This window comes from Aythya fuligula, chromosome 5 (genome assembly GCF_009819795.1).
Source record: "Aythya fuligula isolate bAytFul2 chromosome 5, bAytFul2.pri, whole genome shotgun sequence".
Lineage (NCBI taxonomy): Eukaryota > Metazoa > Chordata > Aves > Anseriformes > Anatidae > Aythya > Aythya fuligula.
In genome coordinates, this window is record NC_045563.1 from 54749506 (window position 1) to 54770392 (window position 20887).

At 36.9% G+C, this 20887-nt stretch overlaps 1 protein-coding gene across 2 annotated transcripts in view; it reads left to right on the plus strand.

Moving 5' to 3' along the window:
* NELL1 (neural EGFL like 1) overlaps window positions 1–20887 on the plus strand; it is a 286549-nt gene that overhangs the window by 91512 nt on the left and 174150 nt on the right. The window lies entirely within an intron of this gene.

Here is a 20887-nt window from a genome sequence, read left to right on the forward strand (position 1 = left end):
GAAGAATAAAAAAGGCATGCATGGACTGGGCTTAAATAATCCCACTTCCATAAAAAGACTTTTTAGTATACTTAAGTGAACAAGACTGCTTTAATATTTCATAAAGCTATTCAGTAACTTGCAGTTATAAATCTCATGGCATTTAGTCAGTTCTCTGCAAACTATAATTTGAATGGTCCTATATATGAACTTTCACTGACTGGAAAACAGTTGGCGAGTGTTTTCTTTAAAGGCAGGCAGCAGAGTACCTTATGAATCTTTTTTTTTTTTTTTTTCTACAAAAAGAAGAGCTGCTATATAGGTACTGCAAGGTCTATTCAGAAATCGAAAGACAGTAATGAGGCACTTTATCAGCCTTGATGCAGAAGTCAGTGCTTGTTCTTTTTTGCCTTTTTAAGAAAAATCAATGTTGAGTGTTTTTATTAATCTAGTAGCGGATTGTCTCAATTTTCTTTTTTTTCTTCTATGGCAGAAGTTTAAAAACCTTGACTCAAGTAATTTTGGAGATGTTGGCAGTATATTACTAGTGGTAGTGACGTTCCTTCTTTTTGAAGAAATTAGCTTGAATTATATCCGGTCTGTGTTGCATTGAATGTTGGAAGGGCAGCCCAAATCCCTGGCTACTGTGTGTGTGGTTGAAGCATGAGGTAACTGAATAAAACCAGCTTTTCTGCTGCCTGAGGTGGCGGGATAGGCAAAAGTGTATTTATAGCTGTTATGAAATGATAAATTTGCTAGAATGAGAGTAGTTTTTAGGAGGTAATATCAAGAAGAGAAGAGGCTTTAACAAGGGCAACTACAGATTGACAAAGCAATTAGCCAAGAGGTGACTCCTTTCAGCTCTGTGAAGGGTTTTTGCTCCTTAGAACAGCTTTCTGCAAAATTGCTCTATATGCCTTTCTAATCTAATTTCTCTCATCTGTGTTTAATCTGCTAAACAGAATAATTTCATAGTTGGCTGTATAATGTTCTCAGCTTCACAGTGAAGCTGTTACTCAGATCAATGAAGCCATAGGCATGCATGCATCTGATGGTAGAATTTAGCAGGATGTTGGTATAGTATGTATTGCTTCTGTGTGTGTGTAGTTCTGGGTTTCTGTGTGTATTGTGTAAGAACTGAATACAAAAAACACCCGAACAGGAAGTAATAAACATACAAAACATCTGTGGAAGCAAGGAAGATATTCTCAGCTGTAATTCTTATTTTGTCTTTGTGATTCCTAAGCCCTTAAACTTAAAAGGCGTACAAGATTACTGTTTCCTTTGAGAAGGTGAGGTTAAACTTGTTTGTATTTGTGACATGTACTGGTAGGTGCACCTTAGTTCAGAATACTCCAGATCTTTAACTTGAAAGAGTTTTCCACATTTCTTGTGACTTCCACTGTAGTTGAAAAAACTTGTGTGTGAGAATTCTAATGTATGGTATTATTTCACCTTCCCTGTGTTTTTACTGTTATTTGAGCTCACTCTTACTTAGTTTTATCCTGGTTGGACCTCATGGCATCATTTCAGTCTCGTAAGATCTCTGAAGAATTGCATTTAAGTCCTCTTCATGTTTTCACATGTATTTGTGTCCTTCCACCCTATTCCCCCCTAACATTCCATATTCACATTTGTAGTAGAGCGGGGAAAAAAAAATAGAAAACTCCTGATGTTTGTCAGGGAGTTGGTATTAGCAAAATTGGGAAATACAAAATTAATCCCGGAATGCTCTTACTGTTCATTCCTACTAAATACTCTTAAAACAGTTAGCACTTCATGTCAAAATATACAGGTGGGATAAATTTTAGTATTCCTTTTTTTGAAATAACATAGGTGTCTTTAGGGGAGATGGTTTCTGAAAACAAGTGCATAAAGCTTGTAATGAATGAAGGTGGTACTTGGAGGTTCTATGTGTTCTGTAAATGCAATATATTCAATTAAAAAATTGAAAAGCAATTTTCTGTCTATTTGCCTGTTGCATTTTTGTTACATAGTTATAGCATTTCCCATTTGCAGGGAGACGTATAGAAATATTTCTGTTAGCCACAGTGATGGAGGTTCAACTACAGATGGGATACTTAGGCAAAAGCGTTAAACCAGTGTCTGTTTATTTCTGTCACATATGCGTGGATAAACTCTGGGAATGTCCCAAATAGCCAGAGCCCAGTGTCTGCAGGATACAAGCACTGTGAACACTTGCAGCTATGACTTAGCATGTAATACAAGCACCCGTGTGAGGGCTGCAAGCTGCATGCAGGAGTGTTAGTTATAAATGGTGCAGTATTTCAGTGGCAAAAGCAAGACCAAAATGGGCAATTCATTTGATTAGTGTCATGCTGTTTCTTCCAGGCATGTTATGTGATGTGTACAGTAGACAAGCAAATTGTCAATACACCGTTAAAGCTAGAAAGCTCCGGACTCTGTTACTAGTTCACAAATACCAATAGGATCATTCTGAAAAATCTAGTAAGAGAGAGGAAAGTGTTGGCAAGTAGGAGAGTCTTGAAGCTTAGAGATGAAATGAGAAAAAGCAAGCCAAATCAGCTAAAAGTAATGCTTCTCTCTAGCATGATTATCCTTATGTTCTAGATGCTAAGAAGCAGAGAAACATCTTTCTGAAAACAATTCTGTGAGATTCTGCTGTGTATTCCCTAGTAAACAAAAGCAAAAGCAAGAATCATTTTTTCCCCCTCCACATATCAGTTCTGCATTCTTTGCTACCTTCTGCTTGAATACTAACAGCCCGTTTCTGCCTGCAAAGTTAGGTTGGTGCAAAAGTGATTATTACCTAATTCAAGTTGAGCTCTGATTGATTGTAAGAGCTGTTTAAATCTGAAGTGGGATGAATCTCCCAGTTAGGATAACACATGTCTATTCTTGCTGACAAGAGATCATAAACAAGAAAATTAGTATTTTTTTCCTTCATGCACAACTACTCATCCGCCCAGGAAGCAACTAGTAAAAGCGATAGGGTAGCATACCATGAGATGTCTTGTCATGCTACGCAGCAGTATTTTTCCCTTTTCTGGTTCCCCACTGTCACCCCAGAACACTATTGTGGTAATGGATATAATATAAAAATGGATTCACTGACTGAAGTGGGCCTGTAAAGATTAATATTCTCGCTGTATTACTTCATTGTAGAGCTTCTTCCCCCTTTATACTGTAGTGGGATGACACATGCTCTCTAGGATATCTTCTAGTTCTTGGTGTAAAGAGTATAAACAAGCTGTGTGAATCCGAGTTGTTTTTTTTTTTTTTTTTTTAGGAGCAGTTTGCAAAATAAAGCTGTTTTATAAGAATATAAAGAAAACTTGGGGCAGAAGCAGCCTGTTGCACTGTTTAGGACAGGATGTCTTGGGTGAGACTGCTTTACCTTTAAAGAAGCTGAAAGTTTGGAGGCCAGATGTACTGTTGAGAATGCCTGGTGTTGCTTTTTTTGTTTGTTTTCTCCTCCTTTACTGGTTAAGTTGCTAGTGACAGAAGATGATGTGTGAAATGTGTTCACATGAGATTAATTCAGGCAGCATAGCTAGTTTCCTTATATGCCCTTTCAAGGTCACCTTCCTGATGTTACCTCAGCTTGAAGAGTTAAAAAAATAAAATGCCTTGAATTTTGTGAGAATTATTCCCGTATTTTGTCCTGATGGTGTGCTCTAGTGTCCCTCAAGACTTTCATTCAGAAGCCACGTAACTAAATCACTCTTTCCCTTCCTGTGCACCAAACATTTTATATTAATTTGTTATAAAATTAGTGCTCATCATTGCTCATTTCAAAAATGTCACAGAAGCCGTGAATTGCTACCCAAAGACTAAATACTTGTCAGAAAACCTGCTCATTTTGTAGTAATGTGATGTTATTTCCCTTATATACTTTTTTTCCCTTTACAGTAAGCTAACTAGTACTGGAATAGCTTTGCTTCAGCACAACAGTAAAACACAGAAGTAGGCTGCATACAACCTTTTTGTAGTTGAAAGTATACTCAGATTAGTCCATGAGAGGTTGTCTTCCACAGAATATTTGCCAAGTTAGGCAATAGGAAAGCAATTTAGATAGATTTTTTTTTTTTTTTTAACGCAAAGAAATACTAAATTGCATTTTTGATTTTGAAGCATTTATTACCTTTTAGATCGCTTATCTATCTGTGCAGTGAAACATGAACTAAATATTGAATCCTGAAAATGGGTGATTGCCTGTACTGAAGTACGTTGCTATATTCTGACTCTATAACACCTCTGTCTTGCTTAGTTTGTCCTTCTATATGCAATTTCATAATCACAAGGTTAGAGGCAAACATAAAGATTTAACATAGAGACTTAAATATGTTTTTCATCTTTTGTTTTTCTTAGTTGATTAGTTCACTATAACTTGCCACATACAGAAGTGTTTCAGAAGTATTGATCTTTCCCCTCCGACTCTTTTCCTGTTAGTTAATAGATGGATGTAAATAAAGGATTAATGTGAAATTTCTAGGTCCTTCTGTGATCTTGCTGACTGAATTTGGTCTCTATTTAACTCAACGTCTTTTTTTATATTCAATACTGCATAGCTGTTGTACTGCTTAACTGTTGAACTCTTCCTATCCATTTGACTTCTAAAACTTTTAAAATTGTAGCCAGAATTATGTGCCTAAAAGTGGAATTTTTGTAAATAATAACAGAATTTCTTGAAGTAGTCTGAACGTCCTGAAGCTGGTTGTTAACATTTCTGCATATGTTCACAGTTTAACAATCACTCATTTGAATATACCTTCTATAATCTGAAATGCTAATTCTTTGTTTATGTTTATTCTTATCTATGTTAATGTTAGCAGTTACTATGCTAGTTGTAGTGCTCATTAAATCTTGTTGTGGCAATGAGATGGCACAGATAGAGTGAAGTGTGATCATTACATTCGTGTTTTTTTGTTCCCATTTCAGGCCCTGAAAACAAAAATCCCAGTCTTTTCTGAAGTTCATTCAGCTGAAGATGTGAAAGAATTTTAAATAATTTATTGTTTTACAATATAATTCATCATTATGTAATTTACAGCGGTCCAAGTTTGTGGCTCATAAAATCAGAAAGAGGGAAACTAAATGAAAGCAAATTGGAGAGTCATGCTTGAGAGGCCAGAAACAGAATGGCATAAAACTCATTTCAAGCTTTAAGCAGTTGATGTACGTCAGCTGTTTGGGGTTTCTTAGTAGACCCAGAAAGAAGCTGCTCCATGGTATGAGCAAGCAGGTGTTATCCCCCAGCAGAGGTAGAGTTACTGTAAAGTCTGTGCCTAATGTCTACTGTAGCATTGAGGAAGGCTGTATTTCAATGTGGTGGCTATGCGTAAGACTTCGGAATCGGCATACCCTCAAAAACATGAGTGAATAATATATTTGAATTTATTTTCTTATTCTAGATTTATTTGTGAATGAGAGTCAAAGTTTTCCTGGGGCTTCTGAATCTTTCAGAATTTATGATATGAAACAGGACAATCCTGATTACAAAATATACCCAGTAATGGCTAGATTTGGCCACTCGTAGTTACATTAGATGACTTTGCACGTAACTCTTTTCAAGAGAATGTGACTGTTTTTAGGACAGTGAAAGTCAATGTGGCAATAGGTAACTGTAGTTGACTAATGATGAAGTATAGCTGTTCATAGAGTTTGTAACAATCTAAATTGCAGGAGACCTTTCTTAGGTCTTTATTAGGACATTGCAGTCCCACCAAAAAGAGTATAACATTTGGCAGAATTATGTCCTACATAATGAAGAACAGGTTGCTGTAATCCCATTATCCTCATTGATGCTGCCTTTAATCTCACACCTGAGTGCAATTCTGTTGATTCAAGCTAATATAAGAGAGAAACACGAGAGCCTTGTGGTGAAAAATAAGCTGTTATTCGCCCCTGAGCATGGACCCAAACATCTAACATGGACAGACCAGGTAAACCATCTGCCTGATGCACTATACTGCCTTCTATAGCTTCTTCTCCCTTGTTAGGCATCTGGTCTCTTTTGTGCCACAACCTGATACTGCACATGACATCATGAGAGCTGTAGGCAGGTGGCGTGCTTAGGGTTAGAGACATCTTCACTTCATGGGGGGGCTGGAAGCTCTGCTCTTTGTCCCAGGCCTCTGAGGGCAGGATAAATAAAGCTTGGTGTCTCACTTATTTAAGAACACAACTCTATGGCTAATACTTTTCTTCCCTCTCTCTCTCTCTCTCTCTCTCATTTTTCTTTGTTCTCATTTTGTGTATTTTGATTTAGAGCTCTGCAGGTGAATTGTATAAGTATTTAAGCTTGTAAAGCAGGTGATCCCATTCTTTTTTTTATTTTTTTTTAATTTTAGGTTTGCAGAACAATATTGTTTCCTGTGATGTAATGAGATAACACAAGAAAATTGTTCAATTTACATACATAAGGCAAGTTAGTTCTCAGTCTGAGACAATAAGCTTTGAAGTTGAAGATTATGCTGCTAATTTCCAACTAAAGCAGCATTTAGTTTCATTGCAAATTGTGTGTCTCAGACACATATGGAATCCCTTTGTTTTGTTTCTTTTCATTTCAGCTTAACGTGGTTGGACGTAATCAGGAAATTGTTTACAGAAAGGTAGATATGTAAATATGTTGTAAAATTGCACTCTGAAGATACTTATGTTGATGGAGGTTTTGGCAGAAAACCTGCTTGTTTTCTGAAACTCATATAGAAAGGAAAGCAAAATGTAGAGGGAAAAGATTTTTTTTTTTTTTTTTTTGGTTGACCCCATCCTCATCAAAATCAGGAAGACATAATGGCTTGTTTGAAATGCAGAGAACAAATGCAAAAACCAGCACAGTTTTAATGAAAAACCAAAAAAAAAGTTTTTCTGTTGCAAAACACATAGGTACAAAGAAACCTATCGTAGAATCAAAGTTCTGCTGTGGTTCTTAAGATGAGAGAGTTTCATAAATCTTACCTCTTATGTGTAATTCTTTGACCATTCGCGTCCTGTAGCCAATAACTCTTTAGTGTGCAAAACTTTTCATGAGCAGTTTAAACTCAGTAAGAAGTAAACTGCAGTGCATAATGCCTTCACAGCACAAGTCAGATGGGAAACCTCAGCTGATGCTTTTCTTGCTGTAAAATTAATTAATCTATTGTGGAATTCCACATGCGCGCACACTGTTTTCATTGCATCTGTTTTAATTTCACTTCATTGTGGCTTGGGAGGTGACATGAGCATTATGTGGTATCACAGAAACCTGCTTGGCAGTGATACGTGTCTGTGGTTTTGGATCATTTCCATCGACTTGACTCCTGGATCAGCTTGTAATGATAGTTTTTCTCTTTGTTGTCTTCTCAAAAAACCTTTCTTACAAGACGCCTGTATTTTCTGCAATTGTTATTCACTGCATGCCATCATAAGCTAATGTTCTGTGCTGTATAGATGTACATACATGCATAAGTGTATGCACAGGACACTTCATGAAATTACATAAGAGTAAGAAAATGGGACTTCTGTTGGTGGAAAATCATTGTGTTCATTGCAAATGTATTGTATTTTTGAATACGATATGAAACTGAAACAAAGAGGAGGGTGGGAGAAGAGAATGTGAAAGTGTTACAGTTGAGATAACCATCTGCTGCAACAACTACTTCAATGGCAGTGTTTCAATCAGAATTAAGTCCTCACATGGGAACTTAATAAATAATCTAGTAACTAAAAAAAAAAAACTACGCACCTGTTTCATAAAAGTGGGACTTAATAGCGTTTTTTTGTATATATAGTTCACAGCTTCTTTAAACAATGCTTATTAACCTACTTTTCAAGACTTCAGTTACCTGGCAGCACCCATTTTAAATTTCCAGTCATGTATGTAATTCTATGTATTGTTGGAAGTCCCTTCTCTTGGTGATATAACCCGAATTGTACTTTGTTTATGTGCTTTAGTAAATGAGATTGCAGTTTTCTTGCACTGTGAGCTGTTACTGAAGGAGACAAAATTTCAAATGAAACAAACATCCTTCCCCAAAGTAATTACATACATTGATAGGCAGAGATGATATGCTTGCTGGTGGACAGAAAGTTTTCAAAGAAAAAATGTCAACATTTTTATACTAAGTGGATTTAGAAGCTTGTTGGAAAATGTTTATGCACTATATGATTCTAGATGGATTATTAGCGTTATCAAAACTGCTTTTATACTTAAAAGTAAGTTAGTTGAAATTCATATTCCAACTAGCAAGCTGTGGAACAGTATAAGTGAAATTACTTGCCATCCTCTGGAGTAACTTAAATTCTTTTGGTGTAATGTCATGCTGAGATTTATATGAAAATGAATTTTAATTTCTAATAAGGTAACCATATGCTTTAGAGTTGTTGTAATGACGTGTCATAAATAATTATGGCTCCTAAGAAATTCGACTTTGGAATTGTCAGTTCTTATGTTAGTAAGTTGCATTTGAATACATTACAATCATTGCTATTAAAGGAGATCTCACCCCCTCAGAATGGCAATGAAAAACCTATTGTGAGGTAGCTGAGAGTTTTGTTCATATGGAGGGGCATGGGGATGCTGTCTCCCCTTCAATAAACACTCTTATATGTCAGAGTAGCGTTCTCCTCAGTTGTATTGAACATAATTGGGTATCTCTTATATAAATTTTGGCTTTTTACCTTATTTTTTCTTTTTTTCTTTTGCCAAGAATAAGCTAATGACTTCTAGTATACAATGGAACAATGGTGTTTTAGTTCATTGTCTGTCTTCGCTGTCTTTCCAATCTATAGTTGAATTCCCCCTTCAGTGTGATAACTCAAGATGTTTTTGTGTTCCAAGACTCCAGATTAGGGGGACAGAGGTACATTTGTGTAATTTTGGATTTGTGGAGGGGGGTAGGTAGGAATAGATGTGGAGCAGATTACATTATAAACTGCGCTTTCACAGCCTTCATTTTTATTTACTTTTGAAAAAATAACTTCATCTCACTTGTAAATGTGCTAAACAAAAACCTGGTGATGTTGTTGGCTACTAATTGTAAAAGCTGACCAGTAGGAGGAGAGAAATATTATTGTATCTTCCTGCTGGGTCAGCATCATTATCCTTTCTCTGTAATGACCCTTGTAACAAATTGTTCTCATTACATGTACCAGCACTGAAAGAGCAAGGAATTGATGCCAGAAATGGTGGCATTATAAGTCTTTCTTAGTCATCGTGAGCAGAAAGAGCTCTTGCTGCTCTTTACCCATTAAGACCTTATATGCATCCTGATATCGCCAACATTCTTTCTTCAAATTATTAGAGTAGCTCCTTACCTCATGCAAACTCTGACATTTCTGTTGACATCAGTGGAGAAGGAAAAAGCTGAAAGTTTTTAGTGGAACTGTGGCAGTTTAGACTAAGTAAGCATTTGTCTCAAACAGTTGGAGTGAAGCAAAGACAAAAGTCTGAGTCCTTTTTCCAGTGACCATCAGAAGTTTGCTTATGGCTGAGCTGAACAATAAAATGTTGAAGTATTTGTATACGAAGAAAACATTGTTTGAACTTGAATGGAAGGCACCAGTACTTTTAGACAAGTTGCTAAAAATTGTGCACTTAGCTTCTAAAATATAATTCTGTTGTGCTGAGGTTTTGCCCATTTTAAAATTTGGAGCATAACTAGAATTGATCAAAAATGACACAAGTTTTATATCTGTGACATATTTGTGTGTGCATATATTCAACACAGTTTTCCTTCTGTAGCACAAAAGACTTGAGTTACACCGAATAGCAACTTCTATGACCGAATAGCAACTTTCTCACAGACCTACGAAGTGAACGTGAAGACTGCCAGAATTGCATGTGGGTTGTGTTTTAGGAAATTCTGGGGACTAGTGAAGTGCTTTTGAGTCATAGGGTCCTGTTATTCATTGACTTCTTGTGTTACAAAGACAAATTTTACTTACACATTTTAGCCTCAGACTACATGTGAGGCCCTAGCTTTTGGGAAAAAGCTATGACAGGGCAACAGTGTCTTAGGTGCTGTGATTTGACCTAGCTCCAAAGCCATCTGTTTTCATCTGGAGGTCTCCCCACTTCAGAGAGGAATTGATATCAGATTTTTTCCTTCCTCACTTGAAGTTTTTTTTTTTTTTTTTTTTTTTAAATATTAGAAAGTATAAATCAAATTATCTTGAGGCCGTTTTCTCTTGAAAAGAGCAAAAAGCATTAACAATTAAAGTTGATCTAAAATCTTTCAGGTTGCATACTAAACGAACTGCCTCTGAATTCCCTTTTGAATGCAGGATAGTCAGAAACCATAGCTTCTGCTGTGAGAAACATACAGAGTGGGCTCAAAAGGGCTGAATATACCTTGTACAGATGCTTTTACTGATATGTACAGTCTGAGCATTTGAGAGAAGTGATGGGATTAAGTACTACAGCCAAGTCCAACTAGCTTCAATAGCACAAAACAGCAAGAGCAATACATTTTGAGAACATGGTTTTAAGTTCTAGGAAATGGAAATGTCAATCAACACAAGATAAGGTTGCTTTGGCTGTCCTTTTCTTTTGTTATGATACCTGTTTTGTGAAGGAAATCATTACTCTAGAGTACATCACTAATTGTTTTTCTCTACCTGGAAGGTCATTTCTTTTAAAAGCTAGCGGATATTTAACTTGACAAGAAACAAGTTAAATAACAAAAGTATTAACTGAAAAACACGCACCGGTAACGGGCCAGTACATTTATTTTGGATGACTGAGCAAGTCTTGTCTAGCATGATTTGGAGGATGTTTCTGGAACGTATTCTGGCTGTGTCTGGGCAGTTGCTGTACTTTTAAAGAACTGTGCACCTATGGTTAGGTGGACCCTATGTAACCAGATGTCCAAAGTTAGCCCAGCTTTCTAAAGGAGGTTGGAATAGACAACCTCTGAGGTCCCTTCCAACATTTTTATTTATTTATTTATTTTTTTGGTGATTAGTTATCTCTTATCCTGTACAGTATTGTATCTTGCATCACGAGCACTGGAGAGATGTCAGATGCTGTTAATTTTCTATGGCTACTTCTTGCAGTGTTTGGGAGTGCAGAGAGGGTAACTCTTCTGCACAGGTGAAAGTTTAGAAATGAGAAGAAAATCTGTTTTAAGCACTAGTACTTGTAAACTTTGTCAGCTACTTGAAAGTAACCTGATGTTCAGTTTTGATGCTCAAGCCACTGCTCTTTAACAGTAGCTTTGGTGGCATGGAAGCCTTTGTCCAAATAACAGCCTGTTCATAAACACGTTGTTGGATGGGGCTTCAACTGCGGTCATGTGAAAATGAGCTTGTAAATGATGTCTTCTAGCTACTTCAAGGTCTGTGCTGGCAATATGTCAGTAGAAGAACAGCTCTGATGTTTAGGTAGTTTAACTATAAGGTTGTCACGGGCAGGCCAGAGGAGGGAGGGCTGTGCTCTTTCCCTATAGCTATTATAAGCTGAAAAGGAAAAACAAAACAACAAAAACAAAACAAACAAACAAACAAAACACCCACCACCACCAAATGCTAATCAGTTTTGGGAACGCAGGAAAAAACTTAATTCATTAGAGGACCCTTATGAAGGACTGAGGATTCTGATTTGAACCTAGAGTATTGGTTGAGTCCAGAGGAAATGGAGGCAGTCAAGTATGTGTAGAAAGTCATTTTGTTCAGCTTTGTTCAAAGATGTGAGGAATCATGGGAAAAAATAGCATCACACTCCTCAGGGAGGATTTTAGGAACAGTTCTGAATACTGTGGTGTGTCAGAGAAACGTTTATTTTTTAAACTGTTGTAAGAAGTTTCAACCTTTTTTTGCACAGATGAGTCTGAGGTTCTGGTGCTTCCTGAACAGACACTGAACCACAAGGGAGTAGAGATGCCAGTGAGGACAGTGGCAGGACAGGCAGCCAAACCACTCCCCCTCAGTTTGGGAGAAGGTTACTGAGATGAGTCTCTATAGAAAAGGTGGAAGTGAAAGGCTAGGGGGAGGATGATTTTGGGGAGCCAGGAAACTTAGAGTGCCCAGGGTCTGTAATGTTGGTCACAGGCTTTGCTGTATACAGAGAAGGACATCTGCCAGGTATTTTGTGTTCACCAGTTGCAGGATTTAAATCCAAGGCCTTGGTATACCATGAAGATTCAAAAGCAAGCAAGCAAACAGGAAATGCCAACAAACTAAACTTCTCCCTACAACTTAATTTATTTTATTATTTTTTTTAAGTTTTAACATTTGGTCAAAAATACTAAATGGAGAAATCATTCAGTTTCTTGTCAAAATACTTATTTTGTATTATTTTTAATAGAAAATGTGTTTTGCCATTGTTAATAGCATAACTGAAGGTTATTTCAGCAAATATTATCTGTTGCCTTTTTCTTTGTGTGTATATGTGTTGTTCCCAGTAGATGGAAAAAGAAAATTTGTTCTAAAAAAGAAATAAAAAACACCACCAAGCCACAAGTCTAATGACATATGTCAGTTTGTACTGACACGTTTTCTCCACAAGATCTAGTGAGTGTCTTACTGATATGGTTCTGTATATTCAAAACTGATGTGCATTATAAAAACAAAGCAAAAAAGGTAAGCAATTATTGGAAATTATTGCTAACCTAAGGCTTTGCTGTATGGTTAACTCTATTTCCTTTTCCAAATTTCAGCATGAACACTTTACATCCTATCAGGGCATTTCTCCATATGGCTTTTTTTTTTTTTCCAGATAAATTTTGAATTAAATGGTGCGCTGACTATACAGAGTATTTAAGTGCAAACCACTCTGCTTTTATTAAGAAGAATTCATCTTTTGATATAATCCAGATGTAGTCGAGTTACACTGGTTTATAGCAATTTTAAGTAATTTTAATACGTTTCTCCTCATTACTGAAATTGAGGCATAATTGTTTTATATATTTGTATTAAGTTTTATTTCTGAATAATCAGTTCCATGCTTTTTCAGTGTAATTCATTTATGGAAACACATTTATAATTGTAATACAGAAAAAAACAATATGTTACTGTATTACTGTATCGCATGAGAAGCCGCATTGGAACTGAAACTTAAAATGCAACTGGTTTGTCCAACTGCACTGTCCTAATACGAAAAGGAAGCTTGACCGTGGGTCTTTGGATGTAGGATCTGCCCATTTCCTTGTGTATCTCTGTGCAGGTGTTTCAGTTTTGGTTTCCTGTTTGGAAACTCTGATAAAGGTGATAACAAAATCCTTCGTTGTTTTCCTGGGGTATTGTGTGGCTTACTGGATGACGGTGATTGATAACAAACAGCATGATTATGCAAGGAAGTAGGCTGAAGTAGGTGTAGAAAAGTAAGCTAACTGCTTAAACAATAAGAAATAAGTTTTTTTTATATTACTTTTATTTACTATATGTTATTGACAACTGAAATGTATGCAATAAAATATTGAAGTGTATATTTAATTTGTGGAACAATTCCTCTTATTCTGTAAGATTTTTGACAGACAAATTTGGTTTAGGTATTTAGGTGTCTTTGAAAATCTCTCAAAAAGTACATTTTTCTAAGGCATCTACATTTATTTAATAACCTTCTTTGAACCTGGAAAAAAAGTTGAAAAGAAACAGAGATTCAAGTAATCGAACTGAGTACAAGATTGCTTACAGTATCTGAAGATAACTCTTACACTGATGTTAGTTTCCTATTGATCTGTGACTCTTTCATTTTTTTAATATTCAAATTTTTTTTCCACTAAGGTACCCTGCCATTCTTCAAGTTAGTATGGCAGTTACCCTAGCTAAAGGGTAAGTGTCTAAAACCCCTTTGGTTTGGCTCCTAGACACTTTAGGAGCTTCTTCACTGTCTTGTCTTAATTTTGTCCTTTGATGTCTTGATTAGGCATCACTGTTTTTGTTTTCATTATTTCTGATTACTTCCATTTCATTAATCTAAAATTTGTTTTGTTTGTTCTGTTGAAGATTTTTGCGGGTTTTTATGCCTTGTCCTGAACTCTCTCACGAAAGCTGCATATGCCTTATACCAGTTGTCATAGGGATCATTGTATTTCAAAAGTAGAAAATGATTTTCTTTATACTTATGGGCTTAAGAAAGTTAATAAAAAATTATTAGGATGAATTTGGCTATGTTAAATGTGACCTAGGTTTACATGTTTTCAGTTTTAATTCTTTTTTTTTTTTCCCCTTTGTTCAGATTCCTTTAAATATATTATTGTTTTGCTTAATGTGCTCTAAAACAAACAAAATCCTTTCCCCTGAAATTCAAACTCTTTATCTCTCTCTCTCATCTTTCTTAGGATTGTTTACCTCTCATTTTCATTATTTTGTTTCCCTGATTCTTAGGAGTCACGTATTCCCTTCAAGCTTTCACCAGAGAATATATCTGTACATATTGGTAGCTATTAGTGCTGAGATAATTATACGAACACGGAATAACACCTTCAGATCTGAATGTGAGTTAGTGTTAGCTCAGAGATGTGCTGTGTTCCACAAAAAGAGAGATCTAATTTTCGAAGAGGTTGCACTGAAAAAGTACTGGCTGCCTCAGGGCTGGCTCTAGGCAGAGGTAAAGCAGGAAATTTCCCAGGGTAGCAGACCTCCACAATGGCTGTTTGGCCATGCACTTACTCTCCCCTTTCCATGTGTAAGACGCAGACTTAGTCTGGTGGTGCTCTTGCTTCTGCTGCCCAGGACAGAGATGATGAAGTTGGGCTTATCATCACAGTTGATGGTCAAGAAGTAGCTGATGCTGTTCCCACTTTGGTTGTTTTCTCAGGAGCTGATTGTTCAGACCTTGGTTCCCTTGCTTTCCAGTCTCCATCCATAAGGAAATAAACCTCCATTCTGTGTACAGATAATTCTGTGCTTCACAATGTCATGACTATGCTGCTAGTTGTCTTATATTTCTTTTTCTCCAAACTGTCTCAAAGATTACAGTACAACATTGGGGCAATGAGGATCCCATGGTGGACTGAAGTTGTCATTAATGCATTCCTGTTTCCTGAAGTAGGAGCGATCCTGATGATTTTCTCTCCACAAAGCTCTTCCTTGCCATCTAAAATATGGGCATTGTTTTCCATTGTGAATTTCTTAAGCAAAACAGAAAGGATTTTTTGGTGCTCGTATGGACTTGTATGGTAACTTAACTGACAGAAAGGAAGACTGCACTTGGGGAGATGAAGATCATTGCTAGATACTAGTATCCGGGTAACTCACATTTAGGCTGATACAGACTCTGGCTTTAGAGAGGCCAGGTTCATGTGCACAAATTATTTTTTTCAGTTAAAAATGCTGTTTCTCTGGAATTGTAATTTCTCTGTAAGAACAATTGCATTGGTAATGAAAAGTTTCCTGCGTTTACTTTGGCACAAGTAACGTTAACCTTTGAAGGTCAGGCCTTCTGCTCTGTTCTGCAGCTTGCTTTAACCTGCTAGCCCTGAGGTGACTTTATTTGCTTTTTGGCTTCCAGTCTAGCTAGTTGAATCAATGCTGTTGTGAAAAGGTCAGCAGCAATCTGAAGTCAGTTTATGAAAGAATGTAAGGCACAATTTCCAGTCTTGCTTTGCTATGAGAATCAATTCAGAACCTGGCACTGCAACTGTGTGGTTTTCGTATAATGATTTTTCTGTACAAACAGTAATATCAAATTTGGGTAAAACATGACACATCTTTGTGGCTGATAGGGCAGCTGATGCTTGTCAACACAATGTCTGCAGTGCACCAACACACCTTTTAGTAATTAGCACCTCGCTGTCTTTGTTTTTACTGTCATTGCTATTCTATCTAAAAGGCAACAAAACCTCAGGTTGTATAAAGACATCCAGCTTTTGCCCGCGTAGGAAACTGCATATTCTGTGCCAGTTGGCTGGAGTACTTTTGTGTCATGGGCATGCAGGGGAAGGGGCAACTCACCTCTGTCTGTGCGCTAACAGATTCTGGCAGTTGTTTCTCAGTTAGCATTGACATTATTGGATATTCATTAATGTGCAACAGATGATGAATGTGGAGGTGGACTGAACCATCCTCTCCCATTAAGCACTGCGAAACAAATGAATTTTCATTTCAGGTGAGTAGAATTATTTTTTGCTTAGTTAATGCTAAATAAATAACTGCAGCTCGGTTACATCTCTTTTGCAATTCACATAAATCCTGAAATGAACTAATGAGGAAGATGGAAAAGGGAACTGTATCTTGGACAAGACAGGAATCTAATCAATATGAATTCCCAGGAGCTGTATCTGTTTTGTGCTAGGTTCCCATTGATTTTGTAAACATTTTAGTGTTAGCCATAATCCCGTTTGAATATAAATCATTCCCTGGTAGTTTCTCCTGTACTTTAATTAATGCTAAAGTGACTGACTTAAGAACTCTTCCTTTGGTGTTATTACTGAAAGAGCAAAATTCTCACCTATTGTTTTTACAGCCATAATCTCTGACTGCAGTGAAATCAGTAAGCGTAGTATGTTTTCAGGAGTTGGCAATTCTGAGAAAACTGCAGACAGCTAGGAAGTGTCCATATTGGTTGTTGCAAGAAAAGCAGAAATCTTGAGGGAAAACCAGTCCATTTGCAATAACGAGTTGTATTTTATTAATTTGTATAGGTTTGTATAGTTAGTAACTCCCTGTCCTTCTAAAGAAAGTCCTGAAGCAGATTGAGATGGCATCCAGTCTGGGACTGAAGATCTGAGGCACTGGCATGATATGCTCCTTCTGGACTAGGGGTTTGGGGGTGGAATGAGCTGTCTCTTGCCTTTTGAAAATGAATTAGTTGAAAAAATGTTTTTGAATCTATAATCTGGTTGATTAGTTCAATGTCTTCGACTTCAAAGCCTTGGATGATAATCAAGTTCAAGTCACGATACTGAAATTGTTTTGTTGTGACAGAGAAACAAGCATCCAACAACTAATGTAAGTTAGTTGGTGTTGTTTTCCTTGAAATATATGTACATATGATGGCAGGTGGTGTTTTGTCCTGTAAATAGAATGACTTTATCACCTGTTAAGCAGTTTGGAGCTACAGCGGATAAACCGAGTTAGGGATGTTTTAACTGTGGCAGCATTAGATGCTATTCTTGATGTTCTTGATTAGGGCTGCATTTATACCCTAGGAGATATTTTTAACGCATGTCTGTTGTATGTCTTATCATAGCTTGGCTTTATGTAGTGGGGTATATTAGATTATTGCTTGACGCTATCAAGAAAAAATGCTTCACTTCTTGGAAAAATTGCAAATATATTTCTGTTGTACTTGTTGAAACAAAAGCAAGGCTAAACTGCTGTGTCATATCTGTGTCATGCAACTCTTAGCAGAATTGAAGGAATAATATGAATGTTTTGTTAAATGTATAGATAGGAAAACACCCGTACATTTGTAGAAGTTTACATATTATTAACTTAACCTGGATTGATGTGCTCGTGGTATGCCACTAAAGTTCCAGTGTTTCGGTTTCGCTTGTTTTATAGTCAGCCTCCCTCAAGAAAAGCCACTGTAGATAGAGGTTAGCTCTAGGCCCCTTTTAGTCTTGGGGTCTTCTCTTACTCATGGTTAGATATATCAGTAAGCGTGTATGTATCGTACGGCATGGGAAGATCTAAAGATAGAAGAGCTATATAATCATATAGCTGCTTTTATTTTTACAGTGTCTAGGACTTCTGTTTTTGCATTCAGGCTATCACTGTGGTAGGTGTTACTCAGATGTATAATGAAAATGAGATCTTTCCCAGTAGGCTTTATAATCCAACTGTAAGACGAGAGACAGTATTCTAGGTGGGAGGGAAAAGGAAATGTGGGAATATGATTTGAACAGCTCCTTTTTTTTTTTTTTTTTTTTTTTTTTTCCATTATGTAGAATCCTGTTTTTTAAGTGAGTAGGTTTTGCTTTAAAATATATTTTTGTAATCCTAGAATAATTGCATTTAATTGCATTGATGTGTTGGTTATGGTAATGAAAGGAAGGCAGAGGTGTATTTCTCTCTGAAAAGCAGGAAGTTGTGCTAAATTGTTGAGTGAAAGCTGCCAGCCTGCCCCCAAGTGAAGGCAGCCCCTGATGCCCAGTTTAAGATCAGATCTCAGCAAGGGTTTCCTGTCCATCCTGCTCCGAACGGCTGGCAGTTGTTTAAAGGGAGTAGCAGCTCCCTTCCACCCCAAGGAGAGCTGCAGAGTTTTTAGGTACTATGGAGAAGGATTATTCCAAGGAGGTTTTGAACGGATAGTAGTGATACTGTTAACTCCAAGCTAATCTCGAATACAATGTGAGAGATTGAGTGACTGTGCTTGTGGGATTTTCGGTTGTTTTTAGCAACGAATTGTCCAAGGTGATTGTCATGAGCTGATTCTAGTTGCAAGTCAACCTCTTGGTGTCAAATGAATGATTATAGATAAAATTGGAAAAGTCCATGGTAGCCCTTAACAGTGAAGACAAACATGATAGAAAATGGTTCACCAGTCAAGGAAAGTATAGAGAAGGTACGATTAAATCTTTTATTGAATCTAAATGGTATGAACTTGGACTCATGTATTGACTTGTATAGAGCCACATGATTCAACAGAGAAAAATGGTAAGAGTAGGGCTGATTAGTGCTATGCAGTATGTCCTCTCCATGTGTTGCTTCCGTGCTGGCCACTGAGGAAGAAGCTAGAGCTGAAAGCTGTTTGCTGTTTCACTTCTGCTGATTTTCTGACATGAGAAGTAGCATTGGTTAGACTTGGGAGGACTTCTCTGCAGCACACAGCTTCTTGATTTCCGTAGCCTTTCTGGGCTCTGGTGCTGAGCTCAGCAGTTTGTATGCTGGTGTCTTTATTGCTTGTGAGATGGCTTGTGGTAATAGTGTGTGGACATGATAGTCTATGTGCAGATGACGTACAACTTAAAAGTTTTCTGAGTTTTCTGGCACTATACTGCAAGACAGAATCACAGAGCAGAGTCCTTGGTGTATAGTGAGGTGGTGATTATACTTGGATTGCAGCTGTGAAGTAATGAACTGAACATTTCTGAAAGAGTTCAGATACATTTTGGCTTAAATGCAGTGTTTTGTTCTCATGTTCTTCTGTACTTAGAGGCTAACTCTTTTACTATTTAAGCATTATGGTTAGATCGAATGACGTGTGAACAAAGTGGTAAGTGTGAGAATAGTTGTTAGTCTATGATCGAATCATTACGTACTTAACAGTTGGTGTGCTGCTTGCTAGCATTTAAGGACTGCAACTATCTCACACCAAGCTTCATGAGTTGTTACCTCAGTCACTTTGTAGTGAGGAGGAACAATTCTGAAGGCTGTTTGCAATCTAAACGTAAAGGCACCAGAAAAGGTGCTTAAAATAGTTCTAAGCTTTGATTATAGGAGTTGCTTATTTATGAAAAGAAGCATCATCCATCACTGCACGCATACTCATGCATATTTATACACTAGAATATTTTAAATGTTAGATACATCTGTACCCTTAGGCTGTTGTTTTGTCTGTTATACTCATGTTGCAATAATTAAAACAGAGAAACAAACAAAAACTCATTTTAGTGTAGTAGAGCTTACGAAGCCTGACAGATAGAAATAATTATATATATATATATTTTTTTTTCATGGAAAGCATACAATAAAACTGCTATCAAAACTGTGCTGTAACCAAACCGTGTGTCAAAGAGGTACTGAGTACACTTGGACTGTATTTGTTGCATTGTTTACTAACTTCTCACTTACTGCAAATGGTATCATTCCTTTCAAAGGGTGACAGTCATTTTTTTCCCCTAAGTGTCTCATCCAACTTTATGCAATCCCCAGAGTCTCAATTTGTGATTGACTTTTATTCATTTGGACAGGTTACCTGTGTAGACTTTGCATCAATTTGTATTTTTTTTGATTTTTAGCCAAGGTTTATGAGAACTTTGTATGCTACAATAAACATATATTTACACCTTAGACCAGTGGTTTTACCCATTAGTCACTGGCACTAGGACTAGAAGTAAATTGTTAAGCATTCTGCTTTTAGCCGTGCTTGCTCACCTGCGTATTGATGGGAGTGGCATGAGAGTTAAGCTATTTCTGAGTGGTTTAAGCAGAATACACACATTTTCCCAAGCCGTTTATCATTCTTCCATTGTCTGTGCATTGACATGATTTTTCTTGTGTCTTATTTTTTAGAAGTTACTGAAAAGGCTTCCTTGTTTCCCCGTGGGTTCCTTAAACTTTGCTTTCAGTGAAACTGGAGCTCAGTGTGGTCCAACAAAAAGGCAGCTGATTGCCGGGGCATGGCATTGTTGTGTTGCCACAGTTCCCCACATGCCGCATCCCATGAACATGTCTCCCAGGGTACCTGGAGTCAGTTTCACAAAGGAATAATGATATAGCTACTTGCTGATTGCTATAGGGACAGGGAAGCGATCACAACCAACAATTTTTTTTTTTTTTAAAGTCTTCACTTTTTGCAAGGCAGATAAAAATAAAAAAATAAAAAAATGCAGACGTTTTTGCTTCCGATGAAAAAATAAGCAAAAACTGCATGAACTATTTGGCATGAATAAAGAGCTGTTTGAGTGAGTGAGGTGGACTTGAATCAAGTTATCTGAGATTTACTTTGATATGTCAAAGGACAGTTACCTGCACATCTTTGTTAGCTGACAGCCTAGTTCATTGAATGTTACCGTGTTGATTAAATTAAAAACAACAAACTAACATCAGTCACATTAGATACTGTTCTTAAGGTCAGCAAATGATTTTTTTTTTTTTTTCAAGTATTCAATATATAATAAGAAACTATTATTAAAATCATAACAGAACATATCTGTTCACAGTTCCCTGAAATGAAGTCATTCTCTGTTTCTCTGTTTTCTCTTATCTTCAGTATGTTGTTACAGTGCTTTGAACATGTGGGTCCAGATCTTTTAGAAGAACTTCTACAAAAGTTTTTCCAGGCTACCCAGCTAAGCAATCGCTCTGTTTTTGTTTCTCAAGAGGATCAAATTTTAGT